The sequence below is a fragment of the Ornithodoros turicata genome, chromosome 6 (assembly GCF_037126465.1).
Source record: "Ornithodoros turicata isolate Travis chromosome 6, ASM3712646v1, whole genome shotgun sequence".
Classification (NCBI taxonomy): Eukaryota; Metazoa; Arthropoda; class Arachnida; order Ixodida; family Argasidae; genus Ornithodoros; species Ornithodoros turicata.
In genome coordinates, this window is record NC_088206.1 from 39,644,845 (window position 1) to 39,666,599 (window position 21,755).

Genomic DNA, 21,755 nt, shown 5'->3' on the forward strand with positions numbered 1-21,755 from the left:
AGCACGACAACAATGCTATCGGAAAGAGGACGTTTTCCCCGTCAAAACAAGACCTCATTCACCTTCCTACGCCAAGAAACACCCAATATCGAAAAGAATGCCTCACGCCCCATGTATAAGGAAGCCGCCGTTACCACGTGATCCTAACTAGAGAACGGAGAGAGATAAAAAGGTGTCGCAAGTTCCTACACCTTCCCGGCTTTGAGTACGTGTGTCCATCAGAGGGAGGTTCTGATCTGCCGTGGGGTTCGAACCCAAACACTGAGACAAATGTCGTCGAACGGGGGTCGGCGTCAGGAATTTTCGAAATGACGCCCTAACAGCAGGAAATTGACGGGTGGCCCGAATAGGAAACTTGTAGTGCAGGGTACGGAGCATGCACACACAGAATTTCGGGTAAATTGGGCTTTAGGTAAGTTACTTACTGCACTGAACAGCGGGAAGCGTTTCGGGGCGTCGTCACCCAGACACGTTGGCGTCGAAAAACTACAAAGCCAATATCTTATCTTGGAGAACGAAACTTTGCTGGCCTACAGGACAAACTCGATTGAAAAGAGAGCGTCGAGACCTTCAAAACAATGTTACACACGACTATGTAGCTGCAACTGGGGCGGTTTTAGGAAAATGCGGCCGAACGTCACATGCATTGTGAGGAGTGCAAACACGGACACCGGTAACTGGAGAACCGTTAAAGTTCCAGAGCTGCGGTCAATTTTGTCACGTTTGTTACGTCATGTAGAGTAGGTTACAAAAAATGAACATCGTCGGACGCGAGCTTCCTTCCGAAAAAGGACCCCAAAGTTTTCAAAAAGAGCGTCGCAAACGCGTCTTCACCCACAATTTCCGAACCGCTAAAGACCGGACCGCGGTGTGATTTGGCCGATCATAGAACTATTCGAGACCTATTTGGATGCAAATTTTGTGTGAATCCGGCAAACGCCGCGGGAGTGACGGCGCTCCGAATGTGTCGTATATGTGCTGATGGAAGCCAAATATTTCCATATTTGTCGGCTACCGTTAGGATTTCTCAGAAACTTCGGGCGTGTTCGTGAAGGGGGAGGAATGCGGAATCTGTCACAACAAATAGCGTCTTGATAGGACCATTTTAGGCTTCTATATTAGACGCACAACCCCATCAAGCGACCACCGTCACTCGATAGAGACTCACTAAACTCACTTAACTTGGAATGAACACATTAATCACATCGTGGCCAATGCTTCTCGCTCCTTGGGCTTTGTCAGACGCACCCTAAGATCGGCACCTGTCCATCTCAAGCTTCTAACTTTCACCACTCTGGTACGAAGCAAGCTTGAATACGCATCCGCAATATGGGACCCTCCTCAAAACTATCTCTGTGATGCAATCGAAGCCATTCAAAATCGAGCTGCCCGCTTCATTGTCAACGATTACTCTTTCACTACCTCTGTTTCCGCGTTAAAACTAAGTCTCAACCTCGAGCCGCTCGAACATCGTCGTCGCTTCGCCAAGTTAACCCTCTACCATAGATTTTTTTTCACCTTGCCTGCTCGACAATCACCCATCACACGCTCGAGTGTCATTTTTCCTCGCTTTGATCACACTAACAAGGTTACTCGGTTCCTCTGTATTACTAACGCGTTCTCCAAATCGTTTTTTTGCACAACTACCATTGAGTGGAACAACCTCCCATCATCAATCGCTACCATTGACGACCATACAGTTTTCCGTAGCTCCCTCTCTCACTTTCTTCATCTTCAATACTAGTGTTCGTTCTGTTGTATTGCTGAGTTTATCGCTTTGTATACTTACTTGTATTGTTCTTATCCTGTTATTCCAAGATGTTGTTGTTATTTTGTTTCCTTATTTCTGTTTTCTGTTTATTTCTGTTATTACTGTTTCCATTCTCAATGTTCCATGATGTGTTCCAATATAATGTTCCCACCCCCCATGTAATGTCCTCCGGACCCTTGGGGTTTTTTGAAATAAATAGAGACTCACTACTGCCATGAACCACAAGGGTCCCCAAGAGTCTTGAGCAGGCTACCCGTGTACTGAGGCTGAAGAATCGATACTTTGAGTACCGGATAAGGTTAGAAAGCAGGACAAATCTATGTTAGGGTATAACTAGTTGTATTCTCAGCAAAAAGTGACATCATCCAACCTGACCTAACCTAGTCATGTGTGTCAACTCGCGTGTCGTTCGGAGCGTGTATCCTATTTCTGCATCATTTCCGTCCGTCCATTACTATTTAGTCCCTAACACAGGAACGTAGCAGTGAGTTTATTTATCTGCACGTTCGTCCAGGACAGTGACACACATTTGGTTCGCACAATCCATTTTTATAAGGTAAGTGTGTGATGCAATTAAGTGGCCCATTTCAAAAACTAGTTTGGCATAATTGTAATCATAACTATGTGGCAGAATCAACGTTTCGAATTATGTGTCATGTGTGATTCCTGTCCCCCATACTATCCTAATGTGCATCATACCGCCCCATATGTGTACTATTGCTGTCACATACGAAGTCGTATGGAACCCATATTGCTGCCACATCACTTCATACGGGTGAAAGATATGCGATATACGGTCCCATATCACTTCATACGAGGCCCACATAACTTTATACATACATATTGACTCCATATGACTCCGTACGGTACCCATAAGAATGCCATATTGCCTTCATATGACTTCATAGGCGGCCCATATGTATTAATATAGGACCCATACGAATCTGTACGGGAACCATACAAACTGATATAGGACCCATATGAGTCTCATACGGGATTTTTCAATAGGGAGGCTATGCCGCTCCGAAGCATTGAGATGGCGAAGCGTCGTGGTAGCCGCACCTCCGCTTTCGAAAGATGAAACAGTCTTTCCACACTGTGCTTACTGGCTTTGTATAGAGTCTAGCAAATCCGACAGACTTGGACTGCCTGTTTCAAGAAAGTTTGAAATGTAAGTATGTGTATATTGGTTTCACATATCCACTACATAGTGAGCGTGTGTATGATTGTACTTTATATGCTACAGCATATCAGCGTACATTATTATTCAACACGTAGTGTGGCAAACTCGACATCAGTCACACAAAGCCAACAATTGCCTTTTCTTCAATTGCTTATTGGCAATGCTCATATCATGTTTTTGTCTATATCTCAAATTACCAACCAATAAAGTATATTATTTTAGTATAATCGTCTGATATTTAACAAGTCACAGTTTTACCATGGTTTTGGCGTGCTATAGCCCGAGTTGCTTATGTGCCATTAAATTGAATCATCATCATCTTCAACTGCCATTATTCAATTGAAGTGCTAGGTGGATATAATGATATGGCGAGATATATTTTTTGCTGTCATCCTGGAATTGCTCATTTCAGAAGAATAGTCACCGTGAAGTTTGTTTTCGTTTTCGGAAACATTAAGAGGACTAAAACCAAACACTTTTCTTTCAGAGCATCCCTTATGCACCTGCAATTCAATTCCAATCTGTATTACAAGAATGACAGACCACTCAACAGAGATGAACATCTGAAAGTGAAAGAGCTGGAACGAAGATACGTTAATCTGTGTGAAAGGTGCTTAGTATGTGTGTGAGTCGAGGACAGAGGTCTCAAGCTGATTCCTGTCTTCGGAAGAGGTGACAACTATGCTCCTTCTATCTATTAACCAGCTCCACTTTTTAGGAAAAAAATAGCCGGAGCTCTTTGGCTGCACGCATAGCATATGTCTGTAACTCAAACGTCGCCATGCCAGTACTGGACAGCTGTTTCGGCCTTCTTGGACCTCATCAGCAGTACACAGACAGGCAACGTTGCCTGTCTGCGTACTGCTGATGAGGTCCAAGAAGGCCGAACCAGCTGTCCAGTACTGGCATGGCGACGTTTGAGTTACAGACATCCACTTTTTAGGGTTCCCTGTAAACTAATGGAGCACATCATGTACTACCACGTTGTCAACCAAGTTGAGTCTGTCGATTTATTTTTAAAAATTCCAGCATGGCTTTAGAAAAGGGTATTCAGGCAAAACTAACGTAGTGGAATTCGTTCACAGCATTTTGAACTGTCTTGATTTCTGGGTCCACGTAGATGTAGTATTTTTTTTTATTTCGTAAGGGCTTTTGACACTGTGTTGTATGCTCGCGTGTTGGCCAAAGTAGCCTAATTAAAATTTGATCCTGCTACCTGGATATGCAGTTTCTCAACTAACCGTAACCGTGGCGACAACTCGTGAGGAGAACCTATCATATCGCCACCATGCAGCATTTGTTATGTTACAATCGCTTCACATTTTAATTTAGTGAAAAGCAAGGCCTTTTGGTGATCGGTCTTGTATGATTACATGCCCCTCCGTTATGTAACCCCACACTGGGTTCTTCAACCTATGAGAGATAAATAAATATATTTCCAAGTACATTGTTTACAAGGCTCGTTATTCCATTTCGCCACACTACCACAAGCAATTGTTAGAGTAGTGGCCCAGGGTATGAAGCTCGCCACTAATCATCATTCAAACAAAGTTCATAAAGTAAAATCCTTTACTGAGAACACCGGCTTAACACAACAATTAAGAATAAAGAGAGTAAACATTTCATTGCCTATCCAGGTGGCATCATCCCTACAACAGAGAACAATCAAAACCAACATCAAAGGAGTCAAATTGGTGGTGCACATTCGTTTCATCCAACGTATTTCATACGCTATTCGGAGGGCACTGTGCCCATCAGGCATTTTGACTGTGCATATCAAGTTGAGTGCATAGAATGTGATGCAACCTACATTGGCAAGATAGACAAAAGACGCGGGACAAGACTAAAAGAGCACACAAGGGACGTTGCCAGGGCTACTAGTGCTTAGCTTAACTAACCAAGACCGAATTAGTCTACCATTGCTGTCCTAAGGGACATATATTTTGATGGTGCAGTAACCTTTGCAGATGAGTAGCGATGGGGCCCTAGAAAGTTCTTAGAATCCTGCTTTATCAGGCGTGATGCTTCAGCCTGTAATAACAACCGTGGCCCCCTATCGGATGTGTATGATGCCCTCTTAGATAGGCTGATGTGCTCGTCTTTGGCCTTTGTTGTACTGATGATGCCACCCGGATAGGCGACAAAACGTTTACGCTCTGTTTTTAATTGTTGTGTTGAGCAGTGTTTGCAGTAAAGGACGGTACATTATGAGGTCGTTACCCGGCTTTTGGAATATATTTTCAAATAAAGTTGTTGTTTTACAAAGCTCAATACATTGCAGAAATCATTCTCATTGCCTATCATTTTGGGGGTGCCATTCTTGCAGTCACATGAAGCACTGAAGGGCCAATTTAAAAAGTAAAGGCAGTCTGATTTATGTTCTTGCCGACATGGCACAGTGTATGTACGAGGTAGCTCCATTTCAGAAGCCTGAGAACACTCAACGCAATTAGTGTGCTAGCATCAGATAGGGTGTACAGCATTACATATTTGCTTTTGCTAGGGCAACTAAGAAGGGTGGATAGAAAAGCAGTTACAACCTGTTTCCACAAAAGACACTCAGATTCATTAGCAATTTCCTCCAAGAGAGCCAAGGCTTTTTCTAGATTACTAGAACATGGGTACCTGGTTATAAATAACAAGAATTCATCTACCAGAGGTCAGCGTTTAACACACCCTGCTTTCTATCAACACTATTAAAAGGTGTGACCCCCAAACCTGCACAAAATTCCTGGAGAGTCTTAACTGGACACTGTTGCTGTCCCTCTCACCAGGTGCTCTCTATGAACCTGATTCACAGTTCTGGATGCACTGCCTGAGCTAACTTCAGCATGCTTTCCCAACACGAATGGTAACAGCTATCAGGAGTGTTGTACTTACTGAAAGCAACATGAAATGCTGTACCTTGACAGGTAATGTTGATATCCTTCTTAAGACCATAGAGAGATGTTCCTTGCTCCCTTTATTCCAAATTTTACTACCAGACGCAAGTCCACTTGCCACCAAGCCAATGAGTTGTGCCTCACAGTCAGTGCAATCAAGGGAATCTATCACTGAGGCTCAGAAAAGATGTTTTGCATCGGGATCTGATCCAGGACTGAGCCGTGAGTAGCCCCGTGAAAGCACCAGGGTTTCTTCGAATTTTAGATGTGCCAGCTTTTGTTTTCCTCCCCCTCCTTCTTTTTATGTAGTAGCTGATTACTTTAGCCTTGTACTGCTTTGGGGATTGAAGATGTGGAGAAGATGTAAGAGGTGGAACTAGGCTTTAGGCAAAATGACGCAAAGTGTGACTATGTACAAAACTTCTGAGAATAACGAAAGGAAAGTTAGGTAGCAAGTGAGCTGGTGGTGACGATCCATGACTTGAAAACCCGAGACGAGGTAGGGACGATAACAGACAAACTGTCTGTTATCGTCCTTACCTCGTCTCGGGTTTTCAAGTCGTGGATCTTCTGAGAATGTTTATGTATCATTCAAACAAAGAGAGGATAGGTGTTACATCTTTTTCCGGTTTTGATATTTATTTATTTATGAATATATCTCAAAGGCCCTCACAGGCATTACATGAGGGGGGACATCAACATGGGTCACTTAACAAATACGGAAGTTACAAGGAACATACATATTTGGAAGACAGACTGTTTTTCGTTCGTTCACCAGTCTTGCCCAAGAAATTGTTCAGTGTAGCAATGGTACACAATGTCACGAAAGGAGTGCTCATCTATCGTTCCGCAAGACTCATTAAAAAGGACTAGTGTTGTATTTCAACACAACATATTGAACTCATGAACCATGCATCATCCTGAGAGCTATAAATCATCCCAAATACAGATGCTGAATTATTTTAAACGCGATAGACGAGCTGTGCGAAGAGGTACCTCCAGTTAGGATCTTGGGTACTTGAAGCCTGCGGCATTTTCTGTGGGAAAGGCTTGCCAGACTCTCTTCACTGCACAGGCTGGGATGACCATGCTCTTGTTTTTCCCAAGCTTGTGCCATACTCACCTTGCAAACTGGCGATACGCAGTGTATCTGCATCGTCTACACATATGTACATAAAATATAGTTTAAGCAGATAGGTGACCGGTTACAGTACAGTGTGTGTGCAGTGTCATTTCTACATGTACCTGAGAGCAACTGCAGTTTACCTGCCCACACCCTGTACATTACTACACATGCTGTGTTCTTTTAGAAACCAACATTGTTTTACTTTTCACTGAATCGACAATCAAGAACACTCAATATCGCTAAAAACCTACGCTAAAACCTTATGCAGAGGGCAATACATAAAAACGTGACTCAGGACACGGCACACTGACAATTACAAACTATTGGTTTGTACCGGTGGTTGTACTGTTGACACCAAAGCGGTAAACAGTAATTCAAATAACATTGCTCTGCTGTGCGTATGGTAGAAATTAAGAGGGCATACCAGCTCTCCGTCCCAATGTATTTCCTATGGAACAGTTTTTATGCTTTCTCTCGGTAATCGCCGCGCAGATTTTGACGCGGGTGCTTTCATCATAAAGAGGAAGACAAGATGAAATTAGTTACGCTACAGGATTTGTCATATATGTCATGTATTTTCCGGCGACGTCACGAATGCGAAAAAAATACACAATTTTTCTCCTCCCTCTTTGAACAGGTTTTATTAAGCTTCTATAGCCATTTCGAAAAAAACTTTCCATTTACTTTCTCTGGAATTATTTCAGGAACCGATAGACATGAAATTTATATGTCTACCACTTTCCGTTTATTTATAAAAAAAGCATGAGAAGTGAGTACGGATAAATAACGTCTCAAAGCCCCGTAAACCGCGTCATTCTGTGTCGCCCTCGAGCCGTAGCACAGGAAAAACCGCGCGGAACATTTTGACCGTATCCATCCGCCGACCATGCGGCGCGCACGCGCACTGCAGTGCTCCCTCTCTCCTCTTTACTTTCATGGACTTACGGCATGGCCTTGGAGTCCAGAACAAAAGCTTTCTTAGCTGCTCGTAAAGGGATTATCGTCAGCCAGCATTGTCGGGGCCCGTGTAAGAGACCACCGAGACCAATAAACCTCTTCTTTTTTCGGTGAGATGAGTTTATTAGCTTCACATGAAACGTCAATTTGCTCGATTTTGCCGTTTCGGGTTTGTGCTTACTCAGTCAACTGTCTCATAAGGCTAACGAGAATCTCTCGTATTTACGGTTAGTGGAAGGCCGACTTCACAAACATTCCAGTAACGTTCAACAGGACTGCCCTGTAATGTTCGTAATGTTGAAACAGCCAGCAAGCGGATTACACACAGATAAATGTTCCTTAGGATAACGGTACTTAGAACTGCAGCTTTATTTGTTGTTTCTCTTTCTTTCTTTTATTGATCGATTTATTTTTATTTTTATCTTTATTATTTTCTCTTTTTTTTCATGAACGCTCCACGTGAACCAATAAGGAAAATCGATCAAGCGCGATTATTTCCGCCCACGCAATGAGTAACAGTCTTTTCCGGAACCCAAATTCACGTTCACGAAGCAAGGAAAACCAACGACAACCAACGACAGCGACGGGGGAGGGGGGATATATTTATTAGACGAAAAGGAAAAAAAAACAGGCTAACGGTCAGCCAAACGGGATGTCGGCTTGCTATTCCGGAAATGCATAAATAAATAAATGAAATTAAGAAATAGGAGATAAATGAAACGGACGCGACGGAACAGCACGTTAGTTAGTTGATTATAAGGTTAGTGAAAGATCGGTGTTTGCATTTTCATGTTCAGGAGTGTCTAAAAATATAGTACTGAAGTTTCCCGGTAATAATCAGCGCAATTATGAGGCGGAAATCGTGCTCCGAGACCTACGAGTTCCTTTGATTTTATCTTTCATTTCATCTTTCTTTCATTATCTTTCAGTTCATTTATACATAGAGATGGAGTCAAGAGGGGTTCAGGAGCTTCCTCCTTCTCCTTTTTTCTTTTTCCATTTTTTTAATAGCTGTTGCTAAATGCAATGCATTTATTTAGGCTGATTGAGCCTATCAAAAGGCCGAAAATCATGACGCCGAACTATCAGAAGGCCGACAGCCAAAAGACCAAAAAATCATAACGCCGAACTGTCAGAAGGCTGAAAATGGAAAGGCCAAAGAGACACAGGGTGAGCACTCCAGTGAATGACCACTGAATGGGATGGTGTAGATTCTGAAAAAGCTTTGTGGCTGTTGTATTAGAAATCAAATAACTGGAATGCATAGCTTTTGATCTCGCAAATAGACTAGCCAGCGAAGATGAAAAAAAATCATCTACAATAAGTTTACTACGAAAAGAAAGTGTGTGGTGGGTAAAGTGAGGATAATTGTGCATTAAAAGCCCCTGAAATATCGATGCAAGTAAGAACTGAAATCTAGACAGCCGATGAAGCACATCACAGCCGACCGAATGTTATCGTTCGCTTTGCGGATTTGTTGAAATTGGGAGACATAGGGTGCTTTTTTCTTGTTTTTATGTGTTAATAATGAGTAGTTAAATCTACATTCCATTCAACAATCAACATAAAATGGATATAGTTCGCTGCATTAGTTCGCTAGCGATATCGTTCGCTGGATGCTAGTATTTCTCTACTGTCGGTCAGACACAGGTGTTACAGTTGTCCTTACATCTTTTTCTGGGCCGATGTTTATGGGTTATAAAAGCTCTACACCCATTTATTCAGGTATTTCATTGCGGTTTCATTGCACTGAAAATACGGTTCATCAACATAGAAAGTAAGAGACAACAACTACAACATCATTGTCTGACGGCCACCAATAACAAAACACAACTATATATAAGTAGTATACGACCTGTTAGAAACTACGACAGGGCGAAACTACGACATGGACCCTGCCCTGAGCCCTGCGCGTATTTTTCCCTGCGCGGCGCGTGTGGGGAGGGTTGTCCGCACGCTTATCGGCGGGGGAGGGCTGCGTGCGCGCTTATCCTCTCACATTTTTCAGCCTGGGCGGACTTCTTTGGCCGACTTCACATATTTTTCCGATACAGCAGGTGAGCGGTTTACATGCAGAGACATGCAAAGAAGGGTCATACACAAAAAGTACAAGTCAAAATATATTTATTAATGTCATTCAAGTTGAGATATATTTATTAAAGCCAATAGTGCTGGGAATTGTGATGCCAATCAGGTGAAGGAGAAAAACCCAGCCGAAAAACCTTCACCACCTGTAACAGGGCAGTGCTCGGGTGGAGGGTTGCTGTGGTGGGCGGAGCCTGGTCGGAGGGCTGCGTGCGTGCTTACCTTTCCACCTGGGCCGACTTCACAATTTTTTTCCGGTACAACAGGTGGGCGGCGCTCGAGTGGAGGGCTGCTGTGGTGGGCGGAGCGTGACCGGAGGGCTGCGTGCGCTCTTACCATTCACCCTGGGCTGACTTTTTTCACCATTTTCCTACCTGGGCCGACTTCCTTCCCATGAGAGGTGGGCGGTGCTCGGGTGGAGGGCTGCTGTGGTGGGCGGAGCGTGACCGGAGGGCTGCGTGCGTGCTTACCATTCACCCTGAGCTGACATCTTTCACAATTTTCCTACTTGGGCGTTGCGTGGCCAGAGGGCACACGTTTACCATTCAGCCTAGGCCGCCGACTTTCGTCATTTTTCAGCCTGGGCCGCCGACTTCACATATATTTTCCAGCTACAACAGGTGTGCAGTTTACATGCAAAGGATAGCCATACACAAAAGTACAAGTGAAAATATAATTATTAAAGTCATTAGGAATTATGTTATGACTCTGCGTGAATGGGAAAAAGTAAAAAATAGAAGGAACACAATACACGTAACAAAGAATATTACAGGTATGATGCATTAGCGTTGAATATGTATCACAAATCAAACACAATATTTTTATTAGTGGAAGTTTTCAATGAATCAGAATTGATAGCACATTTAAAATATTCTTAATCAATACGATTACAATCAAAATTACAAATTGTATTATAAAACGTCTAATATTCCTATATGTGAGAACCATCAGTGCAATAGCGGGAAGTTCTGATAGTTGTATGCAATTAAATGTGAACAGCAGAGACTCTGGAGGACTATGGGACACGAACACAAGAGGAAATAAAATCTATACCACTACATTGGTTAATCAAACAACATAGTAATCTATCATACAGAAAACGAAAAAATCAAACTCATCAGGAAATAGACATGTTAAAAATGAACTTCACCACATAGCACGCTCCTAGCTAACAATCAGAACAAAGAACGACACGAACACAAGAGGAAATAAAATCTATACCAATACAAAGAAGATATTCCACTTAACCACATAGCACACTCCTAGCCAACAAACAGAATAAAGAACGACACGAACACAAGATGAAATAAAATCTATACCAATACAAAGAAGATATTCCACTTCACCGCATAGCACGCTCCTAGCCAACAATCAGAACAAAGAACGACACGAACACAAGAGGAAATAAAATCTATACCAATACAAAGAAGATATTCCACTTCACCACATAGCACACTCCTAGCCAACAAACAGAACAAAGAACGACACGAACACAAGAGGAAATAAAATCTATACCAATACAAAGAAGATATTCCACTTCACCACATAGCACGCTCCTAGCCAACAAACAGAACAAAGAACGACACGAACACAAGAGGAAATAAAATCTATACCACTACAAAGAAGATATTCCACTTCACCACATAGCACACTCATAGCCAACAAACAAAACAAAGAACGACACGAACACAAGAGGAAAACCAGAAGAAAAAATCAAACTCATCAGAAAATAGACATGTTAAAAATGAACTTCACCACATAGCACACTCCTAGCCAACAAACAGAACGACACGAACACAAGACGAAATAAGATCTATACCAATACAAAGAGGATATTCCACTTCACCACATAGCACACTCCTAGCCAACAAAGAACGACACGAACACAAGAGGAAATAAAATGCAGAGTAACCTATCATTCAGAAAATCAGAAGAAAAAATCAAACTCATCAGAAAATAGACATGTTAAAAATGAACTTCACCACATAGCACGCTCCTAGCCAACAAACAGAACGACACGAATACAAGAGGAAATAAAATCTATACCACTACGAAGAAGATATTCCTAATCAAAACAACATAGTAATCTATCATTCAGAAAATCAAACTCATCAGAAAATTAATATTCCTATACGTGAGAACCATCAATGCAATAGCGTGAATATCTGTCATCATCCTTTTGCGTTTTCATCATCTCATCATCGGATTGAACTTTCTGTATTAAGTGTACTGGGGTACCCAGTTTGACTTCGTCGAAACTCATATCACCATTTTTTTTCTTTATTCACATCACATCACATCTGTCATAACATTTCGAGCGCAATAGGGAATCTCAGTTTCATATTCCAACATTACTCAACTTTTAATTTCTTATTAAGTGAATAGCATAGACGTAAGGAAATAACGAGAAACAACACAATCAACAGCTACAATTAATAGAGAGCCAAACCTGCGCACCATCCAACACATAGAGAAATAATAGCTAATCAATCTATCAAAGGCGAAATAGCACAGACTTAACGATGAAGAACAGAGGAACACGCAACGACACGTAAACAACAACAGAGGAAAATAATATATCATTGAACCATCATAAAATCAACCAATATACAATTTTGATTCTAACAAACACTATGAACCTTAATGGAGGTATCCAAGATGTAGGAAATATGCACTGTTTTCACTCTTTTCCTCAAAGTCGGGAGACTTTATGTCTCTATCCATATGCCCAAAGCACTGCGCATGCTTTATCATCAAAGGGTTAGGGGCTATATTACTTTGTCCAGCAAACGGGGCGCTCTAGAGGTCAGATAAGAGAGTTCAAAGGCGATATAGTTTATTGTGCAGCGCAAATAGATGTCGATATCACTCGCGGGGGTCACTATCTTTTCGCATCCTTTCCCTGAAACGGAAATCTTTCGTCAAAGTGGTTGTCAAGTCGGCTAAGTTTGTAGAGATGCGATATTGTTATTGAAGATGTAGAGAAAGTCCAAATTATTAATTGGTAGCAATGATACTCAATCAAAAAGAGAAACAAAACTAATTACATCAATTTTTGTAATATCTTACAACAGAAATTTCTAATGGACCACACAGAAATATCAAATGTGAAATGCAGCTCAGAGTTATGAGGCATTCCAATCTTAGAGGTACTTACTTATGTCATGCGAGTGAACAATTGAAGCAAATGCAAGACAATAATTATTTCAGGCAGTAAGTTCACAACTCATAGAGTATCAGACGAGTGAATACTTGAAACAAAATCAAAACAATAATTCTCACGACAGGTGGAGATTATAGCATTCTAAACCAGATAATAAAATTTTAATCAATAAAATAAACATAGATATGCTTTTAATTAAGTGTAGATGTGCACTTGAAAACAGAAGAGACAATTGCTCTACATTGAAAAGATGGACAGATTTTGTACTCGATACCATAAGTCATGGGAAGGTGTGATAAGAAACTGCTTCGAAAAGGAGGAGCCGCGAAACGATTTCATTATCGCTGCATTTCAATACGTCCTAGACATAGTCGTATTCAGAGATATGGTACAAACTACAGAACTGAAGGTGCAAGAATTTATATGCCGAATCTACAATACTTATAAAAATATCTGCACATCAACGTCGGAAGGGCCATTGGGATTGATGGCGGAGTTTTTGAGGTTTGCCAACGAAGAATTGAAATACACTAGACCAGATGTAATTGTAATCATTGCAATCGGCATTGCGTACATCAAGAAAGCAGTCGGATCAAATTATCATATACAAGCGGTCTATATCGCACGATTCATTACGGATTTGTTGAAATTACACATATCTGAGATGGAAAGTACATAAAATCTTATCACGTGATATATTCCACTACCACGGCAACGCAATTATTTTCTTCTACCAGTCTCTGCAACGATGTCGAATCAACAGAAGTTCAATATTGTCGTGCAAGGTCTGATGTATTATCACCTGTTGAAACTCAACAAACATATCAATTGCGGTGGACCACCGGACGATTTTCATCTAATACTATCTTGTACGCCATTCAAGAACCTTCATACAAAGAAAGGAAACATCAATAAGAGACTGTGCAAGTTCATCGCGACAAAGTGCAAGTTGTTGAAGCAATACAAACACGGCGACAACATAGCGCATGCGTTAATCAACGCTGGATTCAAGCGCCCAATAATCAGAATAAACTATTTAATGTCTTCGGAATTCATCAATGAAGACAACAAACGAAAACTTCAGAGTTTGAAATAGAATTGTAATTTATCGAAATAAACAAGTGTATAAATGAAACAATAATTGTAATCTTTGTCATCATTATAATGAATTCTTCGCATCACAATGAAAAACACTTTACATTTAGCATGGCTAGACTGAGAACAATGATCGCTAAGGAAAAGAATATTCCACAATTTGTGTAAGAATTCTCATATGGAATGAGACCTGACCACCAAATAGGTTTTACTCGACTACACTCTGTACAAATTCAACACCCAATGGATAGAATTGCCGGAGAAGGATCGGTCATTGAAATTTAGAGGCATGATACATCGATCTATGATTACAAAAAGGATCACTAATCTCATGTGAAAACTTATCATATTTCACGAATTAAATTCCGCAGTGCATGTATATTTCTCAATCAGTTGCACTATCCCAGACTTAGTAAAAGAAGAAGAGATGTCTGTGACAAGCAACCCGATAGGAGTGCGGAACAAATAAATAAATATTTTTGTCAACACAGTTGTCCATTGTTTGAGTAGGAAAAAGGAGCCGTCCAAGGCTTGCATTGGGGGCCAAGATATGGCAAAACGGGAAATAAGGCAAGATAACTGATTGCGGCGGGTCGTTCGCGACAACTTTTACAATCGCATTGGGGTTCACTGCCTGGGAGATAATACGAAGCCTTCGCGAAAAGCGAATCTATTATCAGATGCCACAATGCAAACGAAGGATTTTACGAGCACGACGTACAGGCCAAGTCTACATTGGAAGTCTTTAGCTCATGTCTACACAGTCTTTAGCTCATGACGTTGTAACACGCAATTTCCACACTAAAGATAATTTTCTTCTTTAAATTTTCAAAATCAAAACTGCACGCTATTTCTTGCGTTTTTCTAAAGATATAGATTAAAAAATTGTGCATATACTCACACATACTATACAAGATATTTGATTGTGGATTAATTGCTAAAATTTATCGATCCACATTAAGGAGAAGTGTTGACTACCACACAGCGGTAAGAGTTTAATCACAATTTGAACAAGTGTTGCGATTTATGATCAGTGTTGTAGAATGTGTAATTTCACAATACGCAAGCTTTAGGTCCCTCACTTTGACAAGCACTCTTTCATGATGTCAGGGAATTTAATCGAATGGATTGATATTTTCTGTATACACTATAACATAATGCGAATTCTTTATGTCGCGGATATTAGAAGTTACGAATATTTTTCGACCGAAAATTTACTTAAGACTCGAAGAAAGGGTTACAATGATCAATTTCAATGACCAATCCTTCTCCGGCAATTCTATCCATTGGGCGTTGAATTTGTACAGAGTGTAGTCGAGTAAAACCTATTTGGTGGTCAGGTCTCATTCCATATGAGAATTCTTACACAAATTGTGGAATATTCTTTTCCTTAGCGATCATTGTTCTCAGTCTAGCCATGCTAAATGTAAAGTGTTTTTCATTGTGATGCGAAGAATTCATTATAATGATGACAAAGATTACAATTATTGTTTCATTTATACACTTGTTTATTTCGATAAATTACAATTCTATTTCAAACTCTGAAGTTTTCGTTTGTTGTCTTCATTGATGAATTCGGAAGACATTAAATAGTTTATTCTGATTATTGGGCGCTTGGATCCAGCGTTGATTAACGCAGGCGCTATGTTGTCGCCGTGTTTGTATTGCTTCAACAACTTGCACTTTGTCGCGATGAACTTGCACAGTCTCTTATTGATGTTTCCTTTCTTTGTATGAAGGTTCTTGAATGGCGTACAAGATAGTATTAGATGAAAATCGTCCGGTGGTCCACCGCAATTGATATGTTTGTTGAGTTTCAACAGGTGATAATACATCAGACCTTGCACGAGAATATTGAACTTCTGTTGATTCGACATCGTTGCAGAGACTGGTAGAAGAAAATAATTGCGTTGCCGTGGTAGTGGAATATATCACGTGACAAGATTTTATGTACTTTCCATCTCAGATATGTGTAATTTCAACAAATCCGTAATGAATCGTGCGATATAGACCGCTTGTATATGATAATTTGATCCGACTGCTTTCTTGATGTACGCAATGCCCATTGCAATGATTACAATTACATCTGGTCTAGTGTATTTCAATTCTTTGTTGGCAAACTTCAAAAACTCCGCCATCAATCCCAATGGCCCTTCCGACGTTGATGTGCAGATATTTTTATAAGTATTGTAGATTCGGCATATAAATTCTTGCACCTTCAGTTCTGTAGTTTGTACCATATCTCCGAATACTACCATGTCTAGGACGTATTGAAATGCAGCGATAATGAAATCGTTTCGCGGCTCCTCCTTTTCGAAGCAGTTTTTTATCACATCTTCCCATGACTTACGGTATCGAGTACAAAATCTGTCCATCATTTCAATGTAGAGCACTTGTCTCTTCTGTTTTCAAGTGCACATCTACACTTAATTAAAAGCAGATCTATGTTTATTTTATTGATTAAAATTTTATTATCTGGTTTAGAATGCTATAATCTCCACATGTCGTGAGAATTATTGTTTTGATTTTGTTTCAAGTATTCACTCGTCTGATACTCTATGAGTTGTGAACTTACTGCCTGAAATAATTATTGTCTTGCATTTGCTTCAATTGTTCACTCGCATGACATAAGTAAGTACCTCTAAGATTGGAATGCCTCATAACTCTGAGTTGCATTTCACATTTGATATTTCTGTGTGGTCCATTAGAAATTTCTGTTGCAAGATATTACAAAAATTGATGTAATTAGTTTTGTTTCTCTTTTTGATTGAGTATCATTGCTACCAATTAATAATTTGGACTTTCTCTACATCTTCAATAACAATATCGCATCTCTACAAACTTAGCCGACTTGACAACCACTTTGACGAAAGATTTCCGTTTCAGGGAAAGGATGCGAAAAGATAGTGACCCCCGCGAGTGATATCGACATCTATTTGCGCTGCACAATAAACTATATCGCCTTTGAACTCTCTTATCTGACCTCTAGAGCGCCCCGTTTGCTGGACAAAGTAATATAGCCCCTAACCCTTTGACTGATAAAGCATGCGCAGTGCTTTGGGCATATTGATAGAGACATAAAGTTTCCCGACTTTGAGGAAAAGAGTGAAAACAGTGCATATTTCCTACTTCTTGGATACCTCCATTAAGGTTCGTAGTGTTTGTTAGAATGAAAATTGTATATTGGTTGATTTTATGATGGTTCAATGATAGATTATTTTCCTCTGTTGTTGTTTACGTGTCGTCGCGTGTTCCTCTGTTCTTCATCGTTAAGTCTGTGCTATTTCGCCTTTGATAGATTGATTAGCTATTATTTCTCTATGTGTTGGATGGTGCGCAGGTTTGGCTCTCTATTAATTGTAGCTGTTGATTGTGTTGTTTCTCGTTATTTCCTTACGTCTATGCTATTCACTTAATAAGAAATTAAAAGTTGAGTAATGTTGGAATATGAAACTGAGATTCCCTATTGCGCTCGAAATGTTATGACAGATGTGATGTGATGTGATGTGAATAAAGAAAAAAAATGGTGATATGAGTTTCGACGAAGTCAAACTGGCTACCCCAGTACACTTAATACAGAAAGTTCAATCCGATGATGAGATGATGAAAACGCAAAAGGATGATGACAGATATTCACGCTACTGCATTGATGGTTCTCACGTATAGGAATATTAATTTTCTGATGAGTTTGATTTTCTGAATGATAGATTACTATGTTGTTTTGATTAGGAATATCTGCTTCGTTGTGGTATAGATTTTATTTCCTCTTCTATTCGTGTGGTTCTGTTTGTTGGCTAGGAGCGTGCTATGTGGTGAAGTTCATTTTTAACATGTCTATTTTCTGATGAGTTTGATTTTTTCTTCTGATTGTCCTCTTGTGTTCGTGTCGTTCTTTGTTTTGTTTGTTGGCTAGGAGTGTGCTATGTGGTGAAGTGGAATATCTTCTTTGTAGTGGTATAGATTTTCTTTCCTCTTGTGTTCGTGTCGTTCTTTGTTCTGTTTGTTGGCTAGGAGCGTGCTATGTGGTGAAGTGGAATATCTTCTTTGTATTGGTATAGATTTTATTTTCTCTTGTGTTCGTGTCGTTCTTTGTTCTGTTTGTTGGCTAGGTGTGTGCTATGTGGTGAAGTGGAATATCTTCTTTGTATTGGTATAGATTTTATTTCCTCTTGTGTTCGTGTCGTTCTTTGTTCTGTTTGTTGGCTAGGAGTGTGCTATGTGGTGAAGTGGAATATCTTCTTTGTATTGGTATAGATTTTATTTCCTCTTGTGTTCGTGTCGTTCTTTGTTCTGATTGTTGGCTAGGAGCGTGCTATGTGGTGAAGTTCATTTTTAACTTGTCTATTTCCTGATGAGTTTGATTTTTTTCATTTTCTGAATGATAGATTACTATGTTGTTTGATTAACCTATGTAGTGGTATAGATTTTATTTCCTCTTGTGTTCGTGTCGTTCTTTGTTCTGTTTGTTGGCTAGGAGTGTGCTATGTGGTGAAGTGGAATATCTTCTTTGTATTGGTATAGATTTTATTTCCTCTTGTGTTCGTGTCGTTCTTTGTTCTGATTGTTGGCTAGGAGCGTGCTATGTGGTGAAGTTCATTTTTAACTTGTCTATTTCCTGATGAGTTTGATTTTTTTCATTTTCTGAATGATAGATTACTATGTTGTTTGATTAACCTATGTAGTGGTATAGATTTTATTTTCTCTTGTGTTCGTGTCGTTCTTTGTTCTGTTTGTTGGCTAGGAGTGTGCTATGTGGTGAAGTGGAATATCTTCTTTGTATTGGTATAGATTTTATTTCCTCTTGTGTTCGTGTCGTTCTTTCTTCTGTTTGTTGGCTAGGAGTGTGCTATGTGGTGAAGTGGAATATCTTCTTTGTATTGGTATAGATTTTATTTCCTCTTGTGTTCGTGTCGTTCTTTGTTCTGATTGTTGGCTAGGAGCGTGCTATGTGGTGAAGTTCATTTTTAACTTGTCTATTTCCTGATGAGTTTGATTTTTTTCATTTTCTGAATGATAGATTACTATGTTGTTTGATTAACCTATGTAGTGGTATAGATTTTATTTCCTCTTGTGTTCGTGTCCCATAGTCCTCCAGAGTCTCTGCTGTTCACATTTAATTGCATACAACTATCAGAACTTCCCGCTATTGCACTATTGGTTCTCACGTGTAGGAATATTAGACGTTTTACAATACAATTTGTAATTTTGATTGTAATCGTATTGATTAAGAATATTTTAAATGCGCTGTCAATTCTGATTCATTGAAAACTTCCACTAATAAAAATATTGTGTTTGATTTGTGATACCTATTCAATGCTAATGCATCATACCTGTAATATTCTTTGTTACGTGTATTGTGTTCCTTCTATTTCAGATTTTTGGCTAAGTTTTTCCCATTCACGCAGAGTCATAACCTAATTCCTAATGACTTTAATAATTATATTTTCACTTGTACTTTTGTGTATGGCTATCCTTTGCATGTAAACTGCACACCTGTTGTAGCTGGAAACAATATGTGAAGTCGGCGGCCCAGGCTGAAAAATGACGAAAGTCGGCGGCCTAGGCTGAATGGTAAACGTGTGCCCTCTGGCCACGCAACGCCCAAGTAGGAAAATTGTGAAAGAAGTCAGCTCAGGGTGAATGGTAAGCACGCACGCAGCCCTCCGGTCACGCTCCGCCCACCACAGCAGCCCTCCACCCGAGCACCGCCCACCTCTCATGGGAAGGAAGTCGGCCCAGGTAGGAAAATGGTGAAAAAAGTCAGCCCAGGGTGAATGGTAAGAGCGCACGCAGCCCTCCGGTCACGCTCCGCCCACCACAGCAGCCCTCCACTCGAGCGCCGCCCACCTGTTGTACCGGAAAAAAATTGTGAAGTCGGCCCAGGTGGAAAGGTAAGCACGCACGCAGCCCTCCGACCAGGCTCCGCCCACCACAGCAACCCTCCACCCGAGCACTGCCCTGTTACAGGTGGTGAAGGTTTTTCGGCTGGGTTTTTCTCCTTCACCTGATTGGCATCACAATTCCCAGCACTATTGGCTTTAATAAATATATCTCAACTTGAATGACATTAATAAATATATTTTGACTTGTACTTTTTGTGTATGACCCTTCTTTGCATGTCTCTGCATGTAAACCGCTCACCTGCTGTATCGGAAAAATATGTGAAGTCGGCCAAAGAAGTCCGCCCAGGCTGAAAAATGTGAGAGGATAAGCGCGCACGCAGCCCTCCCCCGCCGATAAGCGTGCGGACAACCCTCCCCACACGCGCCGCGCAGGGAAAAATACGCGCAGGGCTCAGGGCAGGGTCCAAGGGTCCATGTCGTAGTTTCGCCCTGTCGTAGTTTCTAACAGGTCGTATACTACTTATATAAAAATACTAGTATTCCGGTTGAGTTGGGAACTACGTCCGACGATATCCACGTTCAACGAGCGTGAAGTCAGAGCCTCAGGATAGTGGGCATTTGCGTTTCATTTCATTGATACGAATACAGAAGGTAATGCGTCATTGCGCTCAGTATTCTGTAGTACTCCCCCTTTGAGCCGGAGGACTTCAAGACCTGCAATATCGCAACCGGGGATTTCGCAAAAATTCCACGCGTACCAAGAGTGGATGTTTCTCGAGGGGACATTTTTTCCGGGGGACATATTTTCCAGGGGACATTTCTTCCGGAAACATTTTTTCCGGGAACATTTTTTCCGGTTCCCAAGAAAATCTGGCATCTCGGGCGAGCTTTGATTATATGAAACGACTTCTCCGTGATCATTCCTTCATTTGGCAACTAGCGCTCATATTCATCTCTGGAAACCCCAATTTTGTAATTGCATCTGTGTTGCCCTTCAAGAATAGTGATTTTCCTAAAATACGCATAAATTTGGCTCACATGGTGTCCAGTTCTTCAGCTTTTCCACGACCGAATTTCACGTTTTCAAGTTTAGATTGAATTAACTGAGACCTCAGCATTCAACACAACGAAATCTGGAGTAAAAATTTACTCTTCAGAAATTCTTCTAAAAAAGAAAGGAATGCATATATTATCCTGTCCCACATAATAAGGAGGCCGAACTGTACTTTTTTGCCACACTCAAACAAGAACTTGTTATGTTGTCAGGTGACCATAGTTATTATTTTTCTGCAATGTGTCCTTTTATTTTTTGTCGAATCGTTCCTCATGGCGTTCAGGAAAAAAAAAGACTGTGTAGGGAATATCGAGACTCCCGCTGCGAGGCCTTGCCGCTCGACCTTCCCATATCTTTTTTGGTTGGTTTCCGTGTGTCGACCTGAAGCCTTTATCGCCCTTCACCTCCTTTGTACGGTTTTGCAACCTGGTACACCAGAAGAAAAGGAGTCCCCTGTCACTGGGGTTGTCGACTGACATCATTTTTCTGAGCGGGTGTAAGGTAAAAGAAAAATAAGGGATAACATGGAGCAAAGGAGCCTTTCAAATATGTTACTGAAGTTTTCGGGTAATAATAAGAAGTGTGTTCTACGACGG

The 21,755-nt window shown here is 40.7% G+C and overlaps 1 long non-coding RNA gene across 1 annotated transcript in view; it reads left to right on the forward strand.

Moving 5' to 3' along the window:
* LOC135397886 (uncharacterized) overlaps positions 1-21,755 on the forward strand; it is a 42,608-nt gene that overhangs the window by 2,561 nt on the left and 18,292 nt on the right. The window lies entirely within an intron of this gene.